This window comes from Cornus florida, unplaced genomic scaffold (assembly GCF_030987335.1).
Source record: "Cornus florida cultivar Cherokee Brave unplaced genomic scaffold, ASM3098733v1 CherokeeBrave_3.0.0_Hap2_Chr04, whole genome shotgun sequence".
In the NCBI taxonomy this organism is placed as follows: Eukaryota; Viridiplantae; Streptophyta; class Magnoliopsida; order Cornales; family Cornaceae; genus Cornus; species Cornus florida.
The window spans coordinates 89,841,740-89,862,386 of record NW_026775574.1 but is presented as its reverse complement, the minus strand read 5'-3'; the positions used below and the strand labels follow the sequence as shown (position 1 = coordinate 89,862,386).

Genomic DNA, 20,647 nt, shown 5'->3' with positions numbered 1-20,647 from the left:
CGTCTTCCCAAACCCGTCCCTAACCTGATTATAATGATTCCAAACCATTCCCATTAGAGGCGGGACGGATATGCTCTGCTATGGTCTTGGCTTGGGTTGTGGGGAATACTATATGAAAAGAGATTCTTCGAATATACGTGCTGAACTTCCTTCAGGTTTCCTACAGCCAACATATATTCAAAGAATCTCTTTTCATATAGTATTCCCCACAACCCAAGCCAAGACCATAGCAAAGAAAATGACAGACAACATTGAAGCCAAAATCATAGTAGCATGTAACTAGTAGCACATCAAAGAAAGTAGCAGACAAACCATTGAACTAAAATATATACCAAACTCATAATTATTTTTAATTCTACTTCAACTAGTCCAGAATATTAGTTGCATGCATCTGGAAGTAAAATCATAAGGAAAGAGATATTCACATCACACGATATCATATCAAAATAATTCTACAGTGTGAGACTGCATTTGAAGAACAATTGTCATTTCATTTTCTACAAAAAAAACATATAATACGCAACAGCATAAAGCAAAGTCCAAGTATCATCACCCAATCAAAAAAATCACAGTTAATCAGCTGTAATAATGAAGCAAATAGCTCTTATGCTGGAACGATTATGGCAGATTGTTCCATGGTCTACAACCAGGAGTATTTCATTCAATGGAAGAAACGAAAGTGATAACTAAACCGAAATTTTTAGTCCCATAGTTAGCAATAATGATGCCGTGTCAACATGGAAATTTTAGAATAAATTTGATCAACTGGAATTTGTCACATTAACAGATTTAAAGCATCAACTATCGTCAAAACAATATGGTACATGGCAGACTACAAAAGAACCTGAATTTGCCACATTATTATCAGCACAAGATTCCTCCAAATGGCAAAACCATTAATCCATCATATCAAGTTGCTATTTTTTTGGCAGAGAAAAGAGGATGAAATCAATCCTCTAAAGAATCAGAGGGTAAACTGCAAAAAAAATGAATAATGCAAACAGATACTAATATGTCTTGGATCGAATACAATCCCTGCAAGCATCAAATATCAATCATACCAGGCATCGGAAATCCTACATTATTGATCCAACAAAAAAAGAGTATCACTTTCTCATAGTCTTACAGGCGAAGAGCATTGTATTTGTCAATCATAATCGCAGCAGTTCACACCTTCGCAGGTGCAGTACCACCAGTAGTTGGCCTAAAAGGAGAAACAAAACCTCGTTATTTCAAGGTAAAGAAGTATACTACACTGTTGAGAAATAGCTGAAAACAAGAACATCCATATATGTAGGTTAAAATTAGATAATAAGGACATATAAGTATAATATAAATTTCCACAGGGAAAATCATAACTAAAACAGAAAAAACTTACAACCCAACAAAAACTTTGAAAGCTTCATAGATACCCCACTGCGCTCCAGTAAGGGTTCCGATCTTGACAATAAGAAGAGGAAGGCCACGGGTAAACAAACCCCACAAGCCTAGCTTCTCTACAGCGTGTAACATGCACAAATAAATAAGTATAACAAACACAGTGACCCTAAAGAAAGAAAATAGAAGGGCATTAGCATTACTCAGTGGCCTAGTTAGTAGAGAGCCCAACTCTCTGAGCGGGTGTGCCGTGTTCGAGTCCCTCCTCACCCTAGTTTGCCAGGATAATACATATATATATATATATATACACATATATATATATTTAAAGAAATTACATATTTTAGTATCAGCATCTTTAACTCACATCCAGATTATCAGCAAGATGTGATACGATCGCACAGAATACACCAGCAACATATCCACCAGCAAAGCTCACCCCAAGCTGCAAGCTTTTGCTGCACTGGTCTTTTGGAGTTGGGATAGCATACTTGTAGAGCATCTCCACAATGGTCTCAAAAGATGCGAACTTCATCATTGTATCTGTCAAATATCCAATTTTTTTTATTGTCAGAGGGCCTCCTAAGAAGGGATTATCAGGTGTAATTCTTCTAATGAAACATAAAAGTAGAAACAAGGCAAAGAAACCACAACTCCAGCCACTCAAAATACTTACTATAGTTATGTCTCATGTGCGCCAAATTTTAGACAGACAATAATGTACCAATTGATTATTAAATACTAGATGATATTAAATCACATCAACTAGCTACTTAAATAGACCTCACTCCTTCAAATGCCAATCTTTAACAATGTAAAAGGCCTAAGGGCCATGCGAAGACTACACATGAAGCAACCACAACACATTCGTCAACTGAATATCAGCAACAGTTGGAGTATCGACCCAATGGGCACTGCAGGGGGTATTGGTCTTTTTTTGCAGGAAGATGGCGTATTCCGTATAATTGATCAATGTGACTTCCAGGTTACACTTGAATTTTGTTCAATCCAACAAAGGTAATTGGGTTCTCATTATCATTTATGCAAGCACTGATGACCGTATTAGGGCAGCCCAATGGGATTATCTACAACAGAGAGAGCATAATTGGAATCATTGATGGCCCATTATAGGTGACTTTAATGATTTATTAATGCCAACTGAGAAGAAAGAAAGAGAGAGGGGGGAGAGGAGGTTTGGATACCAGAGGAAAATCCCTGCTAATATATCCAGGAACGATTGGATAGAGCATTGGCTAGTGGAGAATGGCAGCATATTTTCCGGGTGGAGTTACCCATCTTACTGTTCAGGTTCTGATCATTGGGCTCTTCTATTGAATTTATATCCTAATTTCAGCAAGAACCATCGTCAATTCTATTTTGATGTTCGTTGGGTTTTGGACGAGCGATGTGCGGATATTATCCGTACTGCCCGGCAAGGTGCTATTCAGGGGTCTCAGATGTTCAAATGGTCTGAAAAAATTAAAGCCTGCAAATTAGCTTTATTGCAGTGGGCATTCTCTCGGTCTTGTAATTCACGAAGAAATATTTAGGTCTCTGAGGCTTGTCTTAAGCAGCTCAAGGAAGACTCTCAGAACTACAACCACTAACAACTTTCTCCAAACAGAAAAATACCACCAGAATTATTGACGCGACGAGGAAATTTATTGGGGCCAGAAATCTCAGATCCAATGGTTGAAATTTGGTGATCGAAACTCCAAGTTTTTTCATCCTTCTACAATCTGCCGAAGGAGGAGAAACAATGTTTCTGGAATTGAAGATCTCAGTGGGAAATGGCACGAGGATGAATCTCAAATTCAGGCTATTTTTCAAACCCAATCCCCTACCAACATTGCTTCTTTTATTCAGCATGTTCTAGTGAAGGTACATGTATATGTATCTTACTACCGGGCAACCATGTATGGGCTGGGTGATCAAAACTCTGCCAAATTGGTTGGGTTGAATTTGGCCCATCCACCAAAATAAAATTACCATCATCACGAAGAATTGCTACTAAAGAAATTGAAATGCTAGAGCTTATGTTTGTGGACCAAGTTTGGGACTCATTGACAAGCACTAAGTTACCATCTAAAATTTTCAGTTCTGATGAGAATACATGTTAGAGACACCTCTCTCTGTCATTTGGGAGAGAGAAAAAAGAAATAGACATTTCATGTGTAGTTGCAAAAAATTATATACACGGCTGCCCATCCATCTTTCTCGGTCAGTAATCTCTCCACTGTACCACCAAGGACAGTAGCCTAGTTGTATCTCCTACCTCCCGAAGTGGAAAGTCAGGGTTCAAGTTCTCATAAGGGCACAAGAGTGTGAGTTTCTTGCCAAGATAAAATAAATAGATAAAAAATCTATCTACTACCTTTTGCAATTAATGCTTCCTCTTAAGCCTTTCCCAACATTGAACTATCCTATATATAATACCAAATAAATTAAAAGGAGAAGGATGTACAAGCAATTGCAGAAGGAAGTTCGGTTCCAAGGTACTTGGTACGCTTTCTCGCTGCTTTTTTCTCCTTGGGTCTCCATGAACTCCCAAAGACTTCCTATAAGAAGCGGATAGCGAGGATCAAAAGCAATCTTCTCAAGCAATACAACACTCTTTATTAAATACATTGCAAGCTTAACATCAATGGTAAGCCCAACAAACCCAATGTATTCCACCACCTTAAGGTTCTGACCTTAGCCATTTTCTTCTCAGAATGGGCTTGGACCATTGCAGCTGTAACAAGGAGGAATGGAGTCATACGGTGCTTTATACATTTAAGTAGACCATTAGCATACAAAACCAAAATACCAAGCATCAAATCATAATTGCTCAGGGCAAGTTAGAATCATGACATAGCTAGATTCAATAGAATAGCCAAAACGAAATGTTCCACACGATCCATGGAGATTGAATGCCATGTTGTTATCATATAACTCAGCAAGATAAAAAATAAAAATAAAAAAGAAATTCTTTTATGGCTCTAGTCATTCTGCTTATTGTGCAAGCATAAATAACTATTCTGCTTTAGACATAAGATTGAGTGGACATGCAATTTAGAAGACCTTTAATTGATCCATAGAAAAAATACTCAAGCATTTAAGAAATAAAATCAAGACAAGTTAAATGCTTAGGAATGACAAAAGATGGATTAACTTTCAGTAGTAACAACGCCAAAGTGTCCACAATTAATAACTAAATATCCTGAAAAAATAAATTAAACGTCTGCTACTGCAGGGAACTCTCGGGAAGTAGAACAAAGGGAATGATTCCTATTGTGTTTTTTGAATGGCATTCTTCAGCATTTTTCATCTTCTAATTATGGGGTCAAATTTTTACTGGGGTTTCTTAGTTTGTTTTTGTCTTTAATTGCCCGCAACTTTTAATTTATTGAAGAATCTCTGTTCCTCCTCCCCACTGCAATATCAATTTTTCCTTTTTCACAACATTGTTCCCTTACCAATAGAATTTTAAGGAAAGAGAAAAGATTTCAAAGTTACCTTGTAATGGACAGCAGACCGTGACACCTTTCTAAGAGTTGAACTAATAGATTGGTGGGTCCATTCTAAGCATGTATACTTGGGCCTAAATAACATGGAATCAGTCATATCCTTGATCATTGATCTAAATGGATGTTTTTGCTTTTACACCAAAACAACTCAGAGACAACATGAAAAAGCAAAAATAGACTATAACGCTGAGCAATCACTCAGCAATCTGATTAAAGTAACCATTTTCGAATTAAACTTATATTGAGAGCAAAGTATCCTCGATACTAGCATGGTTGGAAGAGAGAAAGGAGAAAGAAAAAGAAACACTGCATTAGAGATGAATTCACACTGTTCTGAAGAGCAATAATGACTAAATCTAACAGAATAAGGCAACAGTCCAAGAGTTCCTATTTTGGGAGGAGTTGTGAGCAATTAATTAGTAATTTAGTATCAATTGCAAAGATACTTGAACAATCACAAGAATAAAGCAATCTAAGAACACGAAACATACTAAACGGCCATGTAAAACTCTCAGGCAATAAATATTAAATCAACATGGGAACAACAAAATGATATATATTCAATTACAAAATCAAGCAGGAGAATAGATCAAGCTAAACAGTATAAGATCATTTTTCCTATTACTGATAATATTGTAATTTGTAATAGCCATAAAGAAGGAAGTAATTGCTCGGGAAAATTGAAAGCTTTTAAGCCAAAGTCCAAATGAATCAAATTTCCATTTGGAAATTCAATTACGAAAGCAATAAACGTCATAGTTTAGAAATGCAGGTTGTAAAGTAAGAAGTATTACCTCCAACACAAATTTATACAAGAAAGTACATGCCTCAGGGGAGCAAAAACAATAAGGTCTTCATCATCACTAGCACTAATTCCCAACTCCAGTTGCTTGAGCTTATTAAATATAGGAAATTTAGCAAACCCAATACTATTCTGAATAAACCAAAGAAAAAGTAAATCAGCACAGATTGAATAAAATAAAATTAAAGGGGGAGGAGATAAAATGAATTAGTTCCACTTAATAACCTCAATGGAGGTCATGTGCAATGTAAGGCTCTCTAGCTGAGAAAGATTACTTAACATCCCCAAAAAAGTTAAAATTAGAGATTTGCAAAACTCACCCTCGATATACAGTGCAACAAGCTTCTGTATGTTCTTAAATGGCAGGTTTATTTTTGGTCCGAAGTACTTACGTGACAGAGATTCATTGCAGAAATCTCAATATTTTCAACATTGAAGCAGTTAGTTATCTCCAAGTGCTTCAATTTGAGTGATACATCAGGAACTTTCAGATTTACGAGTCAGTGTCTTGCACAGACAATTGTTCCAAAAATGGACAGTTAGTTAAGAACTACTCAAGAACTTGTCCAGTTAAATTCACATGTGCCATCAGAAGATTGGTGAGGGAGTTGCAGCTTGTAAACCCAGGATAAAATGAATGCAGGTTATTTGTAATATGACCCGTGTCAGGAAAATTGTAACCCCCATCCGTTGAACATTCTGACAAGTCTAACTCAAGCCTTTTAACTCTCTTTTCTATTGCAAAATTAACCCAATTGTCAATGTCAAATCTACAGCTTTTATCGAGATCAAATTGAACTCTGAATTCATCTATACTTGGACCACTGTATGATTTCAAGACTTGATTAACCCAACTCATATACAAAGGCCTTTCTTCTTCAAGTTCCTTGTCTCCCAGTAGCGTTACATTTATTACATTTATACCTCCATCTCTTTAGCTTGGCAGAATTTCAAAAGTATTATTATGACATGTTTGGATCAATTCTATAAAAACGATTCTCAAAAACAAAAACAGTTTTCATGAAATCCAATCTCTGACAAGAAAGAAAAAGAAAAAAATACAGAACACATATTTTCAGGATGAAATAAAACCTTACAAGATTTTATAGATTCGATCTGCAGATAGGTTGCACTGCTTGACTTTACAATCCGAGATGAGATGTATCGAGGGCTGCCCTCCGTAGACTTTTAGATCTAGGGTTTATTTTTAACTCTTAAATTTAGAGAACCAACTGTTGAGATGGATTAGAATCTAATGGCTGAAATGAAATCTTATGAACTAATTGAATTATCAACTCTTTGGGCCTCATTAATAAAATGAAAATGATGCAAGTTGAACTAAACTTATACTCATATGGACTCAACCTTTTAAATATATAATGGTAAACATATATGGGCCTTTGAGTTAACGGGTTTGTTTTCCGTTCCGTACATTGTAGGCCCAGTGATGGCACGATCTACAATGTTGATCTGAATTCCCATATGTGAATTGTACTTATTATTATATGTTTAGTAAATAAATATAAATTTACAATTTTAATGTGCCAAATTATCTCAACAAAGAAAAAAAATAAAAAAACACATGCCTCCATGGAGGCTCGAACCCCTAACCTTCCTTTAAAAAATAGTGACCTGGTACCTAATGTTGATGATCAAACAACATTTTATAACATACTAGCAAAGAGCACGTGCATTTGCACGTGATTAAATATCTTTGATAATTTCGTAAATAATTCGTTCAAAATATAAATTATTACTATATAATATTGTAAATCATGTTATATTATTATTTTTTCCCCCAATAAGAGATATGATATTATCAATTATATATTGAGAACTACCAAAAGCTCATAAATTCACTTTCTATGCAGTATTAAAATAATGAGCTCGGAAACAAGATCAAATAAAAATAGAGCCAGAATGAAATGCACACACCAAATATGTATGCATTAAATAATATAACGAAGTCTGTCAATCTAATCAAACATCAAATTTTATGCTCTATGAACATAAGATTGAAATCTAAACTTATTGATAAAACCAAAAGATTTGGTTTTACCAAATGAAATCTAAACTCATTGAGTCTTAATATGAGTACAACAAAGTTTGTAGATTCATTGACAGTAAAAGATCACACGAAGTTTGAAAATAAAGAACATAAAGCATGATAATATCATATGAAGAGATACCAAGACTTCAGATTTTACTATTAAACATTTCTTTGAACAAATGATATTTTTGTCATGGATTATGTTTCAATAATTCTAATGATTCTAATGAAGAGGACTCTTAAAATTAGGCCCTCTAACAAATACGCAATCTAAATCATAATAAATACATAATTAGAGCAAAATATTAATTTTATAAATCTGAGCTATTACTTACTTATATTTCCTAAGGACTGCATGAGTTAGCTCCTCTCTTTCTCCCACAAGTATTTGGCCCTCTAAAATCGGTGCAGGTATTTGGTTTAAATAATATTGTTCTTTCACTAAATTTTTGCAATAATAATACGAATGTAAAGCTATATTACCTTCAATTCTACCGTTGATCTTGATCTGAGAAAGTCTGTATCCTTTCTTTAGTCAAGTGACAATGCTGACTCTTGCAATGCGATATTCTTGGACCTTCAAATTTAGTAATTCAACATCATAAATGGAAAAGAAAATTGTTAAAAACTATATACATAACAAATTGAATATAAATTTAATTATGTACATATATGGATGTGTGTCAAAAGGAAGAAAAGAACAAAAAAGAGATCATTTTCGGTAAAAATGTTCTTTTTTTAAGAGAGTCCCCGCGCTCATCAATCATGTTACTCGCAGTAAGTACTTGAGTGAAAAAAATTTGTCCCACATTTGACTAACAAACCCTACAAATTGAACAAGAAGTTTAGACAAATATTTTATATGAAGCATTAAGTTTGAAAAGTATAATTAAATAAAATATGTAGTATAGATTTTTGTGTGCACAAACCTATATTTTTATTCCATCTTCATCAAGCCACAAGTAATCAAGAACTTGAGCGGCGCATGGTGATATACTTTAACCCATTTACGTATGTTCCTTGCCCTTTCCACACGTACATCTTTGGTGATGTATCCACATCCTACTCCCAATTCCTCCTTAGCAAAAATACTTCTTATTTTCGTTAACTATTATATTGTGTCAGCATAAATAATATCCAGAGAGATGGCCTAAATTGGGGTTGAGAGAGAGAAGGGAATGATTTATCATCTTGAATAACTCTTGAGATAACATTATGAATATGACTCATTCTGAAGTTTCAAAGCAAAATCATCTTGAGTAACTCTTGAGATAAATGTTAGGAATGTGAATCATTGTGTACTTTAAAAGCAAAATAGTTATAAGTGAACACGAACCGTTATGTAGTGAAATATAATGGTATAAGAATTTTTGTGATCCCATGCGTTTGTGAAAGAGTGGGTAATTTTTATTATTAAAATAAATTATTTACGCATCATTATGTGTTTTAATGAGTATTTTATATTTTAAAAAAAAAATCAAAATTGTTAAGAAAATTACACTTTTAGAATAGTATAGATATAGATATAGATAGATAGACACAGATAATTCACGAACCGTGAAAGACCAATTCGGTTGTGAATCACAGTTTTCTTTTGATAATTATTTTACTATTGACGGAACAAACTCAATAACTCATTGCCAACCACATAAATTTGTTTTATAAGCAAATACAAGTTTATACAGCAATAATAAACCTATGAAGAAATAAAAATATATTTGTAATCTAAAAACGTGACATGTTCTGGGGGTTATAAATATAATTTTAATCTAAAATATATCTGTATACTTCTGTGTAGTTTTATATTTGTAACATGTGTCATACAGAAATGCTTCTCAATGTGCATGAAAATGTATACACACATCAGGTATTAACCGTCAAATCTCATTTGTTAGTTAAAAAAAGTAGCTTATGTTTCTATATCCAATGGTGACTCAGAAAATTATGAGGGGGGCTTTAAATTTGTGAGGGCAAACTTATATAGTGGGTCCATTTTTGTAATTTCAGTGGGGGCATCATCATAAATTCTCAAAAATTAAAAATATAAAATGCAAAAAAAAAAAAAAAATCTGGCCCCCACTGGTCCTATTATGGGTCCGTACCTGACGGTGAGGATTTAATTCGTAGAAAAAAAAATTTGCAGCTGAGGTGAACGCTCCTAATGTGTTGTATTATTATTTATTAATGTTATAATATATATATAGTCCACGGTTTGATCCTAATGGACTTGGAACCAAAATCGTAAACTAATAGTAACCAAACAATAAAACACCAAATCGAAGGGACAATTTGGTTCAACTCGAACCGATTTACTCATTCCAACTCCCTTTTTCTTTTTTTTCTCTTTTTTCTTTTTTTTTTTTTCTTTTTTGCATTCCTATTAGAAACCATAAGACCAAATCTAGCATTTTATACCAATTATTTCAATCAACTCCTATAATTTCTAGAAATGAAAATTTTAGCCACTCATTCAGTAACATTTCTGCCACTAGATTGAGCCTGTGATTCTAAGAAGAGTCTTACTAGTTAATGTTCAGAAACTGAGAGAAGGTTCAGCCATTGCACCATTTTCGTAATCTCTGCAAAATAGACTCTTTAGCAATGGTGGGATTAGAGAAATTCCTAGCTCACCAACTAACATAAGATGCAAAAAGTGGCTTACTGTAGTCCCATGCTCGCACGATGCAGGTTAGCAGGTTGTCACAAAATCCCCCAGCAATCTACAGTAGAACACCGAAAGAAATATGTAAAATTTAATAAGAAATTAAGCAATTTAAACAATATGAAGAAACAGCTGTGTCTGGAGCCAAGGTTGCTTAGAACCTTGTGTGCAGACCAAAAAAGCAAGTGGATTGGGGCTTCCAAACCTTGCCATTCTTAACAAAGCATTCATTATGAAACATATTTGGGAATTAGTTAATAGAGATCAGCAAAGAATTTGGGTCAAGTGGACTTCTCTGTACCTGATTAAAGACTCCAACTTTCGGGATTTGAAGATTCCGCAGTCTTGCTCATGGAGCTGGAGGAAGATTCTGCAAGTAAGACCACTTACCAAGAAGTTTATTAGTCACAAAATTGGAAATGGCCCATTTGCAGATAGAATTGGGGAGCAACATATCATTGCTTCTGACATCCCACTTGAAACCAAGGTCAGCTACTTCATTCATGGAGGTGCCTGGTCCTTTCCACAATACATTACTCTTCTTTTCCCTGAGCTTCTCCTCCTTCCACCGCCACAACCACAAAACAGTGACACATTCCAATGGCTTTCCTCTCCCCCTGGGAATTACTCACTCAAGCAAACTATATCCCATATCTTTGGTCAATTCCCAAATGTCCCCTGGACAAAGGCAGCACCTCTTTTCTCAATATTCAAAATCCATTGCAGAGATCCATTCACACTTGTTCTTCTCATGCCCCTTTGTTTCCCCCATTTGGAGCTTCATTCAGACAAAGTCTCGAGCATTGGAAGGGCAACTCGCCATGGTGTATAATGTGCAAAATTGCTCTTTCTTCTACAGTCTACCGATGGACAAAGTTTTCGCCAAAAACCATCTTCTCAGAATGCTGCGATGAGGCAAATTTGCTTCTATGCTGTTGAGAGACTTTCCACACTTACAATCAACGATGAACTCACCGATCAACTCGAAATCCATCCCCGTCGTCGGCCACCGCCAAGACCACCGGATGCAGCCAGCTGATGAATTGGTGGATCGACTGAAAGACCAACAGGTCCAATCCCTCCTAGCCGGAATATTCTGTATACCGTTGGTTATGGCTCTCACGCCATTATCAATCGCTATAAATTTATATTCTCCTGGGTCACCTTTTATAAATACTATCGTTAAATACTTAACAAACAAAATAAAGCAACTTTAAATTTATGACGTAACTTTTGTACAAATTATTATCCTCAAATCAGATTGTGTGTTCATATGTCGAAGCACATTGGGTTCAAATGACTCGATGCCGTTCGGATCATAAAGAATTGACAAGTTTGTTTATTTAATCATTTTAATTTAGGGTTTAATAGTTTAACGTTTAACTCGTGTAACTTATTTATAAATATCTAATCCAACATGTCATAGTCCTAAATATAACCTATATAATATGTTATATGTTTAAACCCAATTATAGCGAACAGTTAACTCATTTTAATATAAATTTTGACTAAATTTTATGATATTTCTTCTTATTATTAAATAGACCAGGTTTAGATTTACCTGTTAATTAAAATATCCTTACATAGACATGACATGATTATGACCACGAATACGAATTGCCACCCCTACTCTTGACGAATTTGAAATATTGATACTAGTTGTTATTATTTTGAAAAGTTTAGACTTGACGTGTTTAATAAAAAATATTCGTTTGAGTTCAATTAGAACCGTTTTCAAAATTATGTTGACTCGCTCATGTAAGTAAATGAGATTACACAAACTTTATGTTCCTGAATATGTGTTCTTAAACCAACTTATGTAAATGTATTCACGAGTCATACACAAACCTAAGTTCACAAACATATATAAGCGTACACAATTTTATGTTCACGAGCCTATATAAGGAGTTCAACATTGTTCAGAATGGACTTATTAACTAAACAAGTCTAAAAATTGAACTCATAAATAAAAATAGCTGGTGGATGTGTTTTTTAATATATATATATATTAGAGCTATTGGATATTATGTATATTTTTCACCGTATAACCATATAAAACTAAATATGTATTTTTTCCAACACACATATTACCTTTTGGAAATAAAATATATATTTTTGAAAATCTAGTAAATAAAACATTTTACACTGACGTAATTATCAACCAAGCATGACTAATTATTCTCCTGGAAATGACAACTTTGTGAAGAAAATCTATTCTTGAGCTTTCAAAATAAACTAAACCCACTTCCACGATAAGATGTGGATTGCGAAAAAAAAAAAAAAAAGTGCATAATTTTCTTTAAAATGGCGCTTTTTGTGGGCCTGCGGAACCATCTGGGAGTCCCGATTTAATTGGCTTTTTTTTTTTTTTTTTTTTTTTTTTTGAAGTTAAAGTAATTAGTCACACACCTTAACTCAACCGAGGCTCAAACTCCCGACCTCCCTTTGGGGAGAAAGGGGTGATACCGGCCAATTGGTCGTTTGGTATATTAAATTGGCTTTGTTTATACATTATAGGAGATTTTATACACATAACATTAAGGCTCCGTTTGTTTGGACCTAAAATGTTTTTCAAAAAATATTTTTAAATTTTTTGGTGTTTGGTTGTCGTAGAATATTTACGAAGAAAAAAAATATTATAATTTAACAAAAATAACTTATCGACAAGTTATTTTACCTTTGCCAAATACCAACAAAATAAAAATAAAAGAATATTTTACTTAAAAAATAAAAATATTTTTCAAAAATAATATTTTACGTCGAAACAAACGGAGCCTAAGTTAACTTAATTTTGAAATGTCACAAGACTCATTTATTTATACTTTGCATAATAAAAAATTTCCACAAAATAAATTAAATCCGGTATCATCCTACTCGAATAAAATATACATTCATTGTTACATAATTTAAAAACATACATTCATTTCTGATTAAAAAAACTAATAATAAATAAATAAATAAATAACTAAAAATTCACATTACCAATGCTTGGTAATATTACAATCACTCCTCTCTAAATCCTACAAAACTTTAGTGTAATCCTCCTTCAACAAACCTCTTCATGCAAGCAACATCCTATAAATATGTAACCTTATCTCTCAAAGTACAATAAGTGAGCAACAAATGAGCAATATTCACCGAAAACATATGTAAAATTAAACATAAGTTATATTTGTAATCGAATGTAGACTAATCTCGTACCCAACAAATACGATTGGGAGGATTAATATACAAATTGGAAGTATGTGATCAAAATTAATTAAGGAGCCTGAAATTGAGTAATGAACAAGAGATGCAATAACGATTAGTATAAATGCAATGAGGGTTTTTAATAATAGATACTGAACAACATATGTACATATATATATAATATCAGTACTGTTCAGTTGCTCTTTGGTGTGCAGGGAACAATATACGCGACTTTTACTTCAATCGTTGGATGAAATCCAACGAAATTGAAAATAACTAATAATATTTGTTTTTGATTTTTTAAAACTCCAAAGCCACTCAAGTGTTTTAAATAAAATGGAAGACCTTATAATAAGGGTTGATTGTTTCCTGTGAGATGATTTTAGTGACGACATGGAGATAAAACAACATTCCCTCCTGTACGTCAACCTCCCAAAACATCCTCTTGCCTGTGGTGAATTTGACATTATTAACCATTTCCTTTATTTGGGGAATTTGTGTTTTTGTGTGTTGCAGTCAGGGTTCGGCATTCTTACGGGTGAATTTTCATAATTTAATTTGGTTTGATTGTGTCTAAAACTTTCTATTCTTTTTCTGATGAAGCTACTGCATATTACATATGCTATAAAATTATATTCTTCTTTATTAAGAATTATTAAGGATAAGGATATTTCTTCATACAAAATTTTTGACAGAAAATCTATATGTTTTTTTTTTTTTCCTTTCTCTTTTCTCTTTATTCATAATTACTAAATCCTTCCATACTATAAAAAATAATAATAATAAAACACTGACTACAACTTGTAAGTTTAATTACGAAAAAATACAATAGTGTGTCCTTTTAAGAATTTTACCTCCTTATTATAAGGTCTTCTATTTTATATAAAACACTTGAGTAGTTTTGGAGTTTTAAAAAACCACAAACAACACAAACAATATTAGTTGTTTTCAATTTCAGTCGTTGGATTGCATCCAACAATTGAAATAAAAGTCGTGTATATTGCTCCTTGCACACTAAGGAGCAACTGAATAAGACTATATATAATATAATATACTGTAACATACTTGATTATATTTATATGTCAATATAAGGGGAAGTAAATCTACGGATGGTTAATAAGAAAAAGAAATAGGAAGTACAAAAATACCATGCATTGAAGATAAAAAAAATCAAGTTTGTAATAAGATTTGAAGGAATAAGAATTCAAATCACTCTTCAAGGGCAATAATTCAAAACTGAAAAAGAGGGGGAAAAAATCAGTCTTACTTTGAAGTACCTCAGATTGCTTTCTAAGGAACAGCTAACTTGTTCCTACTTTCCCAGTCCGAGCGAACAGAAAGAGAGTCTTACAACTTATTAGGGTTTGACTGCCATTTAAGGACCTTGAAACACAAAGATCGACGGGGCAAGATTAGGGATTAGGTTAGTGGAGAGAGAAAAAGGGCATGAGACTGATGAGAGTGGTCGTCAGCCATTAGGGCATTTGATTAGTGCTCTGATGGATTAGAAACCGGAAATGCCTTTTGTTCCTTCTAATAATTTATTTAGGTGTGTTTGTATGGAGTGATTTGGAGAGATAGGGACAGAAAAGAAAAGAAAATAAATGATATGGCTCAAGTATGTTTGGTGGCTTAAATGGAGAGGAAAGAAAGGTGCCTCATTTGCTATCTTCGAGAGAGAAAAAAAAACATAACGTGGTTTAGTAATATTTTGATAATACCAAAATTAATCTTTATAAATAAATATATAAATTTGTTATTCCATTAAGTCCTAGTTCCATTCAAGTCCCTCTTTCTAGCATGCTTATGTGATAATCCAATGGATCATTTTTCTAGTGGATGGACTTCATTTGGTTAGCCCCAAAAAATCAAAATCAAAATCAATATTCTTTGATTGAACTTAAATAAACCACTTACAAATATAAAAAGGAATGACAGTAATTTAGTTATTATCCTTTCTTTTCTTTTATCTATCTAAATAATAATAACTATTATTTTTTTTCTTTTTTTTCCTATCTATCCAAACATGAATAAAAATTATCATTATCATTTCTTTTATTTTATCTCATAACTAATATTATAATTTCTTTTCTTTTCTTTATCTCCTAACTAATACTATCCAAACGCACCTACGATTTGTAGTTTTTTTATTTTATTTTTCACATTTGTGATTATAAAAGAATATATATCTCTCTCTCTATACACACACACTAGAAATTCATACATGCAACTAATTTGAATTTTTGACTACCACTTAAAAAACACACACACTCGTGCACACAGGGATGGATCTAGAAATTTATATGAGGGGGGACAAATTTATATAGAGGGTTTTTTTTTATAATTTCAGTATGAGCAATTTTATTATTTCAAGGGCGTAAATGCAAAAAAATATAAATTTAGAGGTGTAAAATATAATAATAAAAATTTTCAATGGGGCCAGATGCCCCCATTGAGCAGACTATAGATATGTGCCTCCACGCACATGAGATCAACTTTGACATTGTTAATTTGAAATTTTCATAGTAAATGCAAAAAAGTATAAATTTAGAGGTGTAAAATATAATAATAAAAATTTTCAATGGGGCCGGATGCCCCCATTGAGCACACTATAGATACGTGCCTCCACGCACATGAGATCAACTTTGACATTGTTAATTTGAAATTTTCATAAAAATAATTAAAATTTTATTGCCATCTACATAAAAATTGAACACATAGCTTTGACATTGTAAATTTAAAAACTGTCATATATAAATTAGGGTTAACTTCAGTTACACCCTTCTTGGTTTGTCCAATCTTTAAGGAAATCCCCTCACATTTACAAAATTTCAATCAAACTCCCTAGTTTTTATGGCACACATCAATCTTTCCCTCGGTCAACGGTCAAAGTTGGTCAAAGATACTTATTGTCAACATCAGTAAAAAATTAAATTTTAATTTCCAAATTGCCCCCTGTTTGGTTACAACTATATACCATCTTTGAATCGGATTGTACTAATAAATTAAAAAATTAAATTTTAATGCCCAAATTTTAAGATTTTGTTTGTAATTTCAAAAGGTTGGATTCTGTAATTTATTCTCATGAAGAAGAAGAAGAAGATTGTGAAGATTTTGTTTGTTTAAACGCTAAATACTAAGATCAGAGTATCCAAAAGCTACAATGAATAAGATTTTGCAGACTTACTAAAATAAAAATATCGAAAAGGAGAAAATTATTCGTATTAGGGCTAATAAGGGATTTTGCAAACTTACTAAAATAAAAAAATCCAAAAAGAGAAAATTAATTCATATTAGACTGATAAGATTAGGGCTTTTAATTTTAGATTCAAATAGAGATAGAAAATTAGGTATCCAAATGAATAAGATTTTGCAAACTTACTAAAATAAAAATATCAAAAAAAGAAAAAATTAATTCCGGGCTGATAAGATTAGTGCTTTTAATTTTAGATTCGAATAGATAAAGCTAACCTTGGTGGAAGTTATAAAACCTTGTTTGGTTAAGTGTATAGGAAAACGACAAAAAGGGTACATTAATTATTACATTCATCTATTTATTTTTATACCATGTCTGATAGGGGTATGGCTGATTTTTTGTAAATGTTAGGAGTCCCTTAAAAATTGGACAAAGTAGTAGTGTAACTGAAGTTAGTCCTATAAATTAATTTATTTTTATCATCCGCATAAAAAATAATATTGATAATGTAGTTCTAGTGGTTTAAGTCTCTTCAGGGATCCACTTGTAAGATATGAGATATTGAGAGAAGTCCACCTAGTCTTATTTTTTTCATATGGTTAAATCTCTCACTTTCGAATTGTTGTAGTGATTATTACTAATTATTTAATTTTAAATTAGAAAATAATCCACAACTGTTGCAACTTGCGGCCAATATTTGAACTTAAAACTACAAAGAAATCAATAGTGTATTAAGAAACTCTTAATCTTATTCACAGCAAATCTAAAATTAATCATTTAAACTTACGCCACAAATAACAACCATCATTTTAAAATTCTTAACATAATAGAAGTTTACTAAAATTATAATTCTATCAATATTTTATGATAATGAATTTCAATGCATCTATTATCAAACCAAGTCAACATAAATCAATATTTAAAAAAAAAAAAAAAAAAAAAAACAAAACACAAACACGCAATTAAAATAAGTGAACACTACTAACTTATTTGTGTCTTCATAATTGAATAATTTTATAAATGGCCAATCAAATCAAAGAAAACACTTATAAAATAATTAAATTAAAACTAAAACTAAAACATTGTGAAAAGTGCACCGAATAATAAAGAAATAGATTCTTCTTATTCTTAATACGTACATAATGTTCTGTGTGAGTATATATAAAAAATAGCTTACCCTAAAAGGGATGTGCTTTAGTTGGGCTTAGATGGTTAATTATTAGAAGGTAAAATAGATTTTTAATTTTAAAAAATTGTGTTACTAACTCACCATTGAATGCTAACTAAACATGACCTTTTTTGTTTTTTACTTGAACGCGATTCATACAAGAAGTTGGATAATTAGAGTATAATATAAAAGACATGATAACCGTTAAAGAAGGAATTTTTTTTTTTTTTTGGCTGTATGAGTCCTATTGAAACGTGATTGTATTGCTTTGAATATGGAATAAAATTCATTTTGGTTGGTGAAAAAAAAAATTGGATGGAGTGAATCAATTATGAAAACTCCAAATGATATGGGAATTTCAATTATTAAACAGTAATAAAGGGAAAAAAAATCATTCTATGAATCCTATTGAAACGAGAAAAGTTTGAAGTAATTAGAGGACATAATGAATAAATAGTCAGCGGGAACACTGGGATGGATTAAATAAAACATGGAAAACTCCAAATGATATAGGAATTTAAATTATTAAATAGCCTTAAATATTCACATATATATATATATATATAATATATATATATATATATATGAAATAAAAAGATTCAGAAAAATATTTATCAAGTGGAATATATTCAGTAGATTAACTATATATATTTATATATTCAACAAATAGGAATAAGTAGAACTCGTTCTTGTTCAAGCGATAATATATATATATACACACACACATATTAAGAATAATAAGCATATTAACATAACTAAAGAATGAGAATACCATGGTGAATAATTATGGCTTATTTGCAACACACTTGAGATAATTAAGAAACAGAATAGAAATTTTTTTCCCAAACGCCATATCCTCAAGAAAAAAAATATAAGCAACACGAAATACATATTGAAACATACCTTAAACCAAAATAGGCCTTGAGTTCTTCGCATCAATCAAACACTGACTTTTCTTAGTACGCTTTGAAGTTTGATAAGTTAGATGACACGAGTACATATTGAAATAAAAGATGGGTAGAAAAAGTGAGAGAGGTAGAATGAGAGAAAATGATAGGGGCAAAATTCCATCCGCCAATTATATAACTTCTTCAAATACAGTCGCCGAGGCCCAAGTAGACGTGAAAGAAGCATTTTTTTTGTTTAGAAACAATGGGAATATACCAAAGGGCCTTAAGCCTAATGGTATAACCTCGTCATCGTCAAAGAAGAGGAAAGGAGTTTGAGCTCGGCCGTGGACAAAAAAGTATGTGTTTGTTTGACCATTCAAAATAAAAAATAAAAATAAAAAATAAAAAACAATGAGAATATAGGAACTCTTTGATTTTTTAAAAAGGAAGGGGAACAGGAAGGGAAACTATTTTGTACAATGTCTCAAACGAAAGGGTTAAAACTGGTGGAGTGACTTATGTAATGAGAAAACTGTGTAATCGTTTTTTTAGAATCAAAAACTGCGTATACACTTCTAAGAAACCGAAGCACGTGCAACATATTTAAATCGAGTATATTATACTACTAAAAAGTGTGTATAAAAAATAGATTTCACTTGGTATAATATATATATTAGACTCCATGACACTATTAGAGGCTTACGGCCCTTCGTCTGATCATCATTTTCTTGTTCAATACGAATGAGGTCACCACATGGTTCCGTGTCCAAAATTTTCTGTTACATGCCATATTATCTAATATATTGAATTCTTTAAAATTATTTTTAACTTCAATTCATCTTATTTTTGAGTGTTTTATCATCTCTTACTTTTTTACTAACACATCTCGTGCATGTACCAAACCAACACATCTATAAGTCTTTGGTATATGTGTTCAAATCATCTAAATTTATTATTTTGAATTTTTTTACCAACGGCTGATGCATTCTGACACTCTTATTAGTGACCCTATCTCTTTTAGTCGTGGACTTTTCTTGCAACTTCAATCGAATGCGAATCAGTCAACTCATCCGTCTTAATATTCTAATTATTTCAACATGAAGACGTTTTTGTTTCTTTCTGAGACCCAACCTCCACTCCATAGAACATTATTGGTCTAATAATAGTCTCGTAGTATTTTCATTTTAATCTATGTGTTATTCTTTTATTGTATAAATTCCTACTAACTTGTTTCTATTTTGTCAAACCCGCTCCACTTCTAATTATTGCATGCATCACTAGTAATCTCTCCATCATTTTTGTATTATTGATCATACAAAATAAATAAATAAAGTGCTTGCTTTGAGCAATAGTTTTGAAATGCTATTATTATATTATCAATGTCCGATTCCTTATTAAATTTATATTCCATAATCCACATATTTCATTTTAGTACAAACCCTTTCGATTCTAAAACAATTTTTCACGTTTCTAGTTTTATTGTTAAATGTCTTCTACTCCTTGTTGGTGATTTTATTTATCATTTCTATTTAAAGTTTTTTTTCTTCTTCTTCTTCTTCGGGGTATTCCCTAGCTGTTTAAAGTAAGTCTTCCGTGTAGTTAATATCTCACTTTCTTTTATTAATATTGTGTTATATATATCATTAATATATTTAATATGTTTTAGGTATTTAGTTGCTCCATCCCCATTTTTGTTAGTTTATAAATATTTGTCTCGCCTTCTTTTGTGCTTATTTATTTTTATACGAGACATTTGGTAAGTGTAGGTGTGGCGATTTTATAGGCGGTTGTGTCGTGGGGGAGT

General features: G+C 32.2%; 1 long non-coding RNA gene across 4 annotated transcripts; it reads right to left on the bottom strand.

Moving 5' to 3' along the window:
- Positions 1-725: 725 nt before the first annotated feature.
- LOC132303845 (uncharacterized) lies at positions 726-11,631 on the bottom strand. 4 transcript variants are annotated; one of them, XR_009481364.1, is made up of 9 exons: positions 10,702-11,631; positions 10,401-10,458; positions 10,262-10,317; positions 8,222-8,315; positions 5,681-5,820; positions 4,057-4,111; positions 3,842-3,935; positions 1,379-1,920; positions 726-1,204 (listed from the first exon to the last, which is right to left on the bottom strand). It is a non-coding gene; the product is annotated as an uncharacterized LOC132303845 (long non-coding RNA). The 4 variants fall into 4 exon arrangements; XR_009481365.1 differs by having other exon boundaries at positions 726-1,496; positions 1,745-1,920; positions 10,702-11,624; XR_009481362.1 differs by having other exon boundaries at positions 726-1,920; positions 10,702-11,622.
- Positions 11,632-20,647: the final 9,016 nt, after the last annotated feature.